This window comes from Crocuta crocuta, unplaced genomic scaffold (assembly GCF_008692635.1).
Source record: "Crocuta crocuta isolate KB4526 unplaced genomic scaffold, BGI_CrCroc_1.0 scaffold70, whole genome shotgun sequence".
NCBI classification, from domain to species: domain Eukaryota; kingdom Metazoa; phylum Chordata; class Mammalia; order Carnivora; family Hyaenidae; genus Crocuta; species Crocuta crocuta.
The window spans coordinates 15,628,037-15,637,419 of NW_027528417.1; the positions used below are offsets into that span (position 1 = coordinate 15,628,037).

Here is a 9,383-nt window from a genome sequence, read left to right on the forward strand (position 1 = left end):
CCCACCCCGCCCCCTCCTCGCCCCCACCCCCAGAGATGGGGAGGAGGAGCAGAAGTGGGAACCTTAGCCGCTGCCATTGAAATGCAGGTGGTGACCATTTGCCCAAGGGGTTTAGCCATATACACTGCACTGAAAACATACTTGTAGACCATAGGACCCAGCAACTCAGACCTAGAGAATTTCCTACACGTGCTAAGCAAGCACAGAGGCACAGTGCAGCATTTCGTTATTAGAACAAAATGGAACCCACCCAAATGACTGTGTTCTTCTAACACGTTGAAAAGACAGTGTGAGTGGAAGTACTAAATGCCACTGAATTATACACTTGCAAATGGTTAATTCCGTCTTTTGTGAATTTCATCTCAATTTTTTAAACATTTAATTTTACAAAAGGGAGCATGCTGGGCACTGTGGTACGGATAGCTGATCCTCCCCATGGTATGGGCCTTGTCTGTGAGAGTCCTGAATTCGAAAACTGACATCTAGGACAGCCATGTACATGCAAAGGAGCTAATAAACAGTGCATCAGGTTATTTTAAAACTGGGCAGATACCTGTAGCTACTCCAGTCCAATCAGGTGCCATTAGTTTTCAAAAGAGAGAAATCAAGGACTTTACAGGTTAAGTAGCTTGGTCAAGCTCACCCGGGGCCAGTTAGGTGGCACAAGTCTGACTGGGGGCATCCTTACTCTGCCTCAGTTCCACTTACAATGTAACACACTCTTCAATGAGAGGGGAAGAAATCTACAAGCACTGTGGCCTCTTCTGGCATTCAAACCGTCTCAGTGTGGGCATAGAGAGCTCTTCAGAGCTTGGAGTAATGAAGGTAGGAACTGGCCAAACGCTCAGCCCATCGGCCCAGCTGCAAATCCAAGGGAGATGAAATGAAAACATGCTCCCAGGGAAAGGAGAGGTGAGAAGAGCATTCAAAGGGATTTTAAATTCCTGGAAAATGAAAAAGTGGCAATCTGATTACACATTAAGCCTTAGAGTCAAAGGAAGGCTGCAGTGGGCCTTAGCGAGACATTCTCCTTCTGGTCTGCTCCCTTCCTTGGTCAAGGCCAGTGTGGCTCCATCACTCCAGCACCATCCTCACGGTAAGACCATCCAAGGCAGCTCTGGCCGCCTCACATTCCTTCCTGACCATTGCCCTGTCCTCACCACTGTTCGTGTCCCTACCTCAGTTCCTTCCTGCTAGGAGGGCAATTCTTCTCCTGACTGTAAAAGTAACCCAAATTCACGGTTGCCCTTGAAACTACAGAGGGACAGAAGAGAAAAGCAGCCCACAATCTCAGCAGTCAGCTCAGCACTGTTATAATGCAGGCCTTGTTTTAACCCTGTAAGAATATAGCATAAGAATATAACCCTGTAAGAAACCCTTGTTTCTTTAAAATCAGGATTCTAGGGGCACCTGAGTGGCTCAGTGAGTTGTGTATGACTTCCGCTCAAGTCATGATCCCACAGTTCGTGGGCTCAAGCCCCGTGTCAGGCTCTGTGCTGACAGTTCAGAGCCTGGAGCCTGCTTTGAATTCTGTGTCTCCCTCTCTTTCTGCCCTTTCACCCTCCCTCTCAAAAATAAGTAAACATTTTAAAGAAATGTTCTTTTATCAAGATTCTAGAGGGACCTCTATGACTCTTTGATTTCTTACGTCTTTACCCACTTTTCAACACGGCTCCATCCTCCCTCTCTGCCTCTTTCAGCCATGTACTGGCTACAGGTTTCCTTCACTGACCCTTAAAATCTTTCAGCCGAATCAGAAGAAATGATTTCTGTCAATTTTCTCATACAGCATCCTACTGTTTGCTTGCAGTTTCAGCCACATAACTTTTTCCCTCTCTTAAACATCCCCATCCATTTTTCATCTCCCACAAATGTGTACCCTATATTTCACTTTAAGCCTCCGTTCATCCATATGCTTTTATTTTCTTGTTCTTTTCAACTTCCTTTGTTCTTTTTGAATTGCTTTGATTTTCTTTGTCTGCAGACTCCTGGCTATACATATTTTGTGTCTTCCAAGGACCTTGGAATAACTTTTAAGGATGCATTCTCAGTGCGTACTTTACACAGCGGTGGGAGACACAAAGCACAGTGGCTAGATTAGGCCCTCTGTGGTCTCAGATGACCCGGGTTGGGGTTGTGTGGCAGTGTGTCCGGTTAGGAGGCACCCCCACGAAGGATTGGGCAGGGCTAACCTCTGCCCTAGGGAGCTTAATTTTTCTACCACCAAGGCCCTTAGTGAAAGAGTAACTTCCCTAAGCCAGGTCTACAAGCAAATGCATCTTCTAAGTGATGATCAACTGTGAGCTTCTATCAGTGGGAAATGTATCACTTCTCTTAGACCTTTTAGAATATTGAGAAGAATTCACCATCTTCATCTCCACACTTGGGAGATTCAAGAACCTCAGGGAACAGAAGTATTCCAGTCTTTTCCTGCTTCTACCACTGGTTTATGTAACAGACAGGGAATATTACAGAGAATATCACAACAGACAGAATATACAGGTGTGACCTATTGGCCCTTAGCTGTCTTAGGGAGGTCATAAACTTGCTGATCCTTGTCCTCTACAGAAGAGGAATTAAGAAGGTAGAAGAACTGACTCTTTCTGGAAGGGCATATACTCTAACGAAGGATCAGATAAATACCCTGTGCACGCATTCATGTTATATCTCAACTGTGTGAAGCAAGGACTCTGTCTTACCGATTCTGTATCCCCAGGCCTAGCCCAGTGCCTGAAATGCTCTATAGTCATTGCTCTACAGCTATTACTTATAAAATTGAACCAAAGTGTGAAAAAAAAAAACCCATAATTAGCATAAACACTATTAGAAATGACCACTTGACCAGCCTCAAGTGATACCTTCTTGTTGGAAGCCACCAGAATAAAAGGGACCCACCTTGCTACATCTGAAACACAAAGGGGGAGGTGGCTGAGCTTGCCGCCTGGCACTTGGGCCTTCTAACTGCCTTGAGTGGGACGTCCTCCCACACCCATCCCTGAGCTGTTGCTGGGACCTCTGAAAGTAGCAGAGGGTCTGAGACAACTGTCAACCCAGGGCAGGAAATGCCAGAGTTCTCCCACTTCTTTCCCACCGAAGAGAGTTAAGACAGTGAGTGGGCAGAGCCCCTGTAGCAGTCAGGGTGCCGGGCAGCCGTGGCATCAGAGGAAGTGTCTCTGAAAGGCAGCGGAAGGGTCTCCATTCGGAGCCCTCTCTTCTGGCCCAGAAACCTACCTGCCCCTGAGCCCTGCCTGTCTCCACGACAGTCGGCCCTGCTCTGTCCGCCAGAAAGCCGGACCCTTCAGAAAGCCCTATTCACCCCAAGTTGGCCTGAGCAACACAGACGGCGAAACCTGTTCATCTGTATTCAGAGCAAGAGCCCCTCAATACACCAGTTTTGGGTTGTTTTGTTTTGTTTTGTTTTTTAACTCGGGGAGGGTGGAGTAGTGTGTAAGAAATGGCTTTGCCTTCGGTCCAACTCTGAGGCAACCCACCACCATGAGCTCTGAGAAACAGCAGTTTTGTTTTGGAAACTGGCACCCAGCACAGGCTCGCTCCTGGAAATGAATTTGGTACCCACCCCCCCAGCTGCAATGTTCTACTTCCATCCTCCGTGCCAACACCCCCTTCCAGCTGCCCCTCTCAAAGGCACCATTGTGCCCGCCTGGCACAGCAACAGAGGAGGGCTGAAGAGGAAGAAAACATTTTCTGCCCATGGGATGTTCTTAAGCAGGTTGTGTGTACACGGCTTCAGTGCTGCATTCCTTGAGCCCACACAAACCCGCCAAAACCCCATCATGCCTGTCACAGCTGGCAGCCAGTTTCCAGTCTATCTGGCCCACCACAGCTCACTGTCAGAGAACACGGAGCACGCAGCTGGGTGGGTGAAGCCGGTGGGAGGGGGGTCATGAAGACACATTTTCAGTACAGCACTCCGGCCTGCCAAAGCCAGGCTGAACGGAGACTCTGAACTGGAAGGGGATTTAGTCCTATTTACCGTGCAACAAAAAGATTCATTCTGGCATATTCTGATACGTGCACATCCAGCCTCTTCCTGGGTACTCCAAGGATGGGAAGCTCATTACTTTTCCTGAAACCCTGTTCCACTGCTGGACAGCTCGGAGTTTCAGAAAGTTCTTCCCAGTGTGGAACAAGGACGTGTGTCCTTTTCATCGCCATATCCTCCACCGTCAGCGCTTAGCACGATGCTTGGAACAAAACAGGTGCACAATAAGTGTTTTTGGGATGCATGACTGAGTTCTCCATCCATCCATTGGGCCTATTTCTGGCCTCTGGCGGCACATTAGAACATTCCTTCTTGTTCCTCCATGTGACTGCCCTTCATACGGCCGAAGATCTATCTTCCACATCATCTCTTATCTCCACTGAGCTAAACATCACCCGCTCCTCATGTGACTCAGCACAGACCCATGACTATCCTGACCACTGTTCCTTTGATAGACTCCATTTTTTCCAGTGTCCCCCTTAAAATGAAGGCTTCAATCCCACATATCTAGAATACTCAAGAAGTGGTCTTATAGGTAACAAAGCACAAGGTTAACAGCATCAGGTAGATGCTGTCTAAGTTGGACTGTATCTTAAGCTGATTGCATTTCATGCAGGAAATCTTCAGGCCCGTGAAGCCTACCACGAACCTGGATAAATTCAGAAAAGAAGGACCTTCCTTAGTTTCACTGAGTCCATGTTTCCTCATCTGTAAAAATGAGGAGATAAATACCATCAATGCAGGGTTGCAAGGATTAGACATAAGATATATGAAGTGCTTGGCTCATAACAGTTACTCAGTAACTGTTATATACCTTAATATTACCATAACACTGAATGCAGGGAAAGCCATGTCCTGTAAGATTTACCCACATGCAAGGCTTTTTTTTTTTTTTTTTTTAATGTAGATAGTACTGGACTGTCTTTCCAATAATGTTCTCACCCCTCATTCACATCACTCAATTTATCACCTTTTCTTCCCTTGGGATACATACCAGCTTATTGACGCTAAAAATACTCTCTTTAGAGCTTTTCTGGGGAAAACAGGGATCCTTGTTTGCCCTGGCTGCTTTTCTTTCACTCCCAATAAATGTCTCTGTTCTGGCCATAGGCCCCGGAGATATGCAGATAACTCCTTCCTTCTCAGTGATGTGCTCAGCTTGCTTGCTGGCACATCGGTTCCAACCCCACTTTCAGTGACGTCACGTTGGTAGCTTAAAATTGGCCGTAGTGGGAGTATTTATACCATGCAACACCACAATCAGACCGGCTGCTGCTTTTTTTTTTTTTTTCCTTTTTTCTTTTCTGGAGATCCTGCTGTTAAGCATTTAGCAGCACACCACTGCCTCTAGCATTGACCTGCTGTGAGCACCTTGAAGACAAGGACTGTGTCCCATATCTGCTCCATCCCCCAGGGTCTAGCACAGAGTAAGTAGGTTTTCATCATTCTTGATAGATGAGTAAATGCTTTTGTCTTCTGTCTCTTAATGTCTCTCTCATGTAAATCATGCCCCATGTGCCCTATTCTTGTTACAAGCTGTTCAGCTATAGATTTCCCTCAGCTGTGATCAGAGGACTACCTCTTTCGGACTTGGATTAACATTCCTTATCTCTCCCTAACCTGGACATTCAAATGTCCACTTTATTCGCTCAATACATTCATCCTTGGAAGTTGTGGAAATTCATCCAGAAGGAAAGAAACCTTGTCAGGTTTCTTTAAAGAACACGTTGGTTTCCATTTCGGGATTTCTCCACACATTCTTTCTTTCAATTAACAAATAGTTCTACTGGACATCTAATGTGGGGAAGGCATGCCAGGTACTGTGGAAAACATAGAGCTGTGCAGCATATGCCCCCTATCCTCTGGGAGCAGGGACGGGTGAATAATACATAGCAGAATATATATTCCACATTTGAGAGAAAAACAAAGCAATGAAAATTCAGAGAAGGAAAAGATCAGTTTCTACCTAGAACATTGGGAAAACCTTATAGAAGAGATAGGTTTTGAGCTGGAAAGGTAGGGTTTTAATAGGCTTAAAAGAGGTAACTGGCAGTTTAGGGAATGAGTACAGAAATAAAAGCAGGTAGGCCCAAATCTGTGGCCTATGTGCAGACCAGTTTCGGCTACCACAACTGGCCTTGGCTAGGGTCCAGCTCACCCTCTTCCTCAGCAACTTTCTTATTTTCAAACCAAAGGACACTTTGGATCAGTGCCTAGCCTTCCCCATAGTTTAACTTACATTCCAACCTGCCAAGCCAATTCACAGAACACCCTCCCCACCTACCAGCACAGAAATGTTCTTACCATAAATGACCACACCCTTATTCTTACCTGGGCCCTACAGGACAATGGAACTATACAGGGTGGTATGGATGCTTTCTTTTTGCCTAATGCCTGTCAGCATCCCGTTCACTCAAGAAAGGGGGTAGAAGATCTCAGTCAGGTCTTTATGTCAGCCAACCGTCTGCCCTTGAGTGTATATCTGAGGCTCCAATGTAGAGCCTCAGCATCAAGTGAGGCCACCATCTCCTCCAGCCCATTCCCCTCTCAGGCTTCAGAACCTATTCAAGTGTGTCTGGATATCGCCCACCTCTTCCTCAGCCCTCTCTCTTCCTCCCCACTATAACTGAAATATTGTTTTCCCTAGACATTGCCCAGTACTTCCCTACTTCACCTTTCAAAAGACCCCCCGACCCCCATTTCTCACTCAGTAGGGTAGGAAAGCACTCTAGTATCATCCCCAAACCCATGTTCCGCACCTCTCTTCCACTCCATCTACTTCCACCCTACTTCCACTCCCAACATCTTCCTCCCTGTGTGCATTTATCCAACATGTATTCACTATCTTCTCTACCTCAAACATCCATGGACACCCTTCTCCTCAGTCATATTACTCTTTAGATCCCATCTTCTGTCTCCAGCCCCATTTGCCCCCAAACCCCATGGCTGTTCTGACTCTGTTCCCTCTACCCCTACCCACCCTACAGTCCCTAGTTAAGCCCTAGCTCTTACAGGAGTTGGCTGTGTAATCTAGAAAGGTCACTTACCAACTCTACACCTCATTGGTCTCATTTTGTAATTAGAGATTACCAAATCTGATATTCCATCTAGCTTTACCATTCTAGGATTCTGTGCTTAGGCCCTCACCCAGCTGCCAAAATCCCTCTTTACAAAATCCCTCACGACCTCTCGGTTGCTAATCCAGATGACCAAAAGTCTAATGTCAGATCTGCTGATTTCTGATCAGCCATGTGACATTGGGCCATTCCAATTTAACTTCTGTTTTTCTCATCTATGAAATGAAGTGACTGGACTGAATGACCCTTTAAAACTCTGATTCCGTGAGAACACAGACTCAGAGTAGAGAGAGAGAGAGAGATGTCCTTTTTGGAGAGTGGACAGGGAAGAATTCATGGAGAAAATGACATTTGTAGAAATTCCATAGAAGAGCACAGAAGGGGTACTAGGGTGTCCTCAAGGGTATCCTTTCACTAAGGGACTATAATAATGGGTCTAGACAAGGCATCATGCACTAATTAAAAGCTCTGTAACGGAAGATTCAGGTTGACCACACTGCAACCCAGTAACCAAGCTGAACATCACACACGCAAAAAAAAAAAAGAGAGAGACAAGCAAAACTATAACCTCCTAATGAGATGCACTAGGAAATACCCCCACTGATAGAGTAGTCTTGCCAAAAAGTGAACTCAAGATCAAATGTACTCAAATTTTCAACTTTTAATTAATTACTTCGCTCCAATTTAAAATGTCAACTTTGAATCTGATCAAGCCTCTATACCTGTAAGTACCAGTATAATGGACATACAGGAGATAAACTGGGAATATGCTTAAAAGACATCTCAGATATGCAATCAGCAAAATCCAGAATCTGGGAAATGTTACAGCCTTACTTCTCCAAGTGTGGTCCCTCACACCAGCATCAGGATGGGGAGGGGGGGAGCGGGGCACATGGAGATGCAGCCTCAGACCCCACCTCAGATCTCCTGAGTCATAATCTGCAGTTCAGTAATCCTAAAGTGATTTGTATGCACAATTGGCCCCTTTCCTTCTATATATATTAAAATATAAGGAAAAAGGGACAGCGGATTTATAGATCAAAAGGTCCCTAAGAGACATAATAAAACAAATCTGTAGACTTTTTAGACAAGCCAGTTATTTTTAACAATGAGATTATCAAGGAAAATTGAACTACTGGATATATATTGGCATTAAAGAATTGTTACTTTTTAAGATAATAATAGTGGGGTACTTTTTTTTAAGACTCGTCATTAAAGATAATACAGACGTATTTATAGAGGAAATGATAGACTATCAAGAGTTTCCTATAAAAGAATTCAGTATGGTGATGGGGAAATGAACTGGGGCAGGGTTAAATCAAGATTTAACTGTGAGTTGCTAATTGCTGAGGTGTGATTTGGGGTACATGGGATTTCTTATTCTCTCTACTTTCCTATGTACTTAAAAATACCCATAGTAGGATTTTAAAAGAAAGACTAAGAAAGAGTCCTCAAAGATGGGAGGGACAAATCAAGATAAGGCCATGGCAGGGAACAAGAAAGAATTTCAAGCCTAATGGGGACATCCGCCCAGAGTCACCGAGGCCTGGGTTACATCTCGGATCTGGCCTGGGAGGGGTCATTCCAAAGAGCAGACAGACATAGCCCAACCAACCGCAAGAGGATGAAACAAAACAATCTGCGTTCTAAAGCAGAAAAATTCGACGTAATCCCTGGCACCGTGAATCGAGGTTAGAAGAAGGGAGAATTTCCTAGCTGCTAAAAACTGAAACAGGTCATCAAGTAAATTATGGGATCTCCTTCTCTGAGGACCTTCAGAAATAGGATCGACAGGGCTGAAATGGAGGCGGCCTCGCTCACTGGGGAGGAGGTTCAGATCCGCCGCCTTTTTCAGGTCAACGAGGCCGGCAGGCACTGGGGCGCGGAAAAGCCCTCAGCCGGGGCAGGGATGTATCAATGCCTCCCTCGTCTCCTCGGCTCTCGGCCCCTGTGGGGGCGCATGGAGATTTTGGCGGGTGCTAGTTCTGCCCAGAATGATGGGGATTTTAGGGATCCAAGAGATCAAGGCCGGGGGGTGGGGGGAACGGGGCATAGGGCGGTTGGGAGGGACAGATGAAAACGTATTCGCAGTGCTTTGCGTTTGCACGGAAGCGCGCGCCCCTGCTTCCTAACCCAGCCTTCTGGTGACTTACGCACTAGCCCTCCGCCAAACCGACCAAGCCCGGCTCACAATGAAACCAGAACTGCGGGTATAGTCTTCGCAAGGGAGGCAACGTTAAACGTGGCCGACAGCTGCTGGCCGGCGCAGTCCGGCCAGGGAGGAGGCAGGCGCGGACTGCTCC

The 9,383-nt window shown here is 46.1% G+C and overlaps 1 protein-coding gene and 1 long non-coding RNA gene across 4 annotated transcripts in view; one reads left to right on the top strand and one right to left on the bottom strand.

Annotated features, from left to right (window-relative positions):
• Positions 1-9,383, top strand: part of DGKG (diacylglycerol kinase gamma) — a 160,401-nt gene that overhangs the window by 108,096 nt on the left and 42,922 nt on the right. The gene's annotated exons all lie outside the window — the stretch shown is intronic.
• The window catches only part of LOC144223612 (uncharacterized), a 22,323-nt gene continuing 17,449 nt past the window's right edge, over positions 4,510-9,383 (bottom strand). The window contains exon 7 of the long non-coding RNA XR_013332767.1: positions 4,510-4,711. This is a non-coding gene — a long non-coding RNA (uncharacterized LOC144223612). The remainder of the gene's footprint in view (positions 4,712-9,383) is intronic.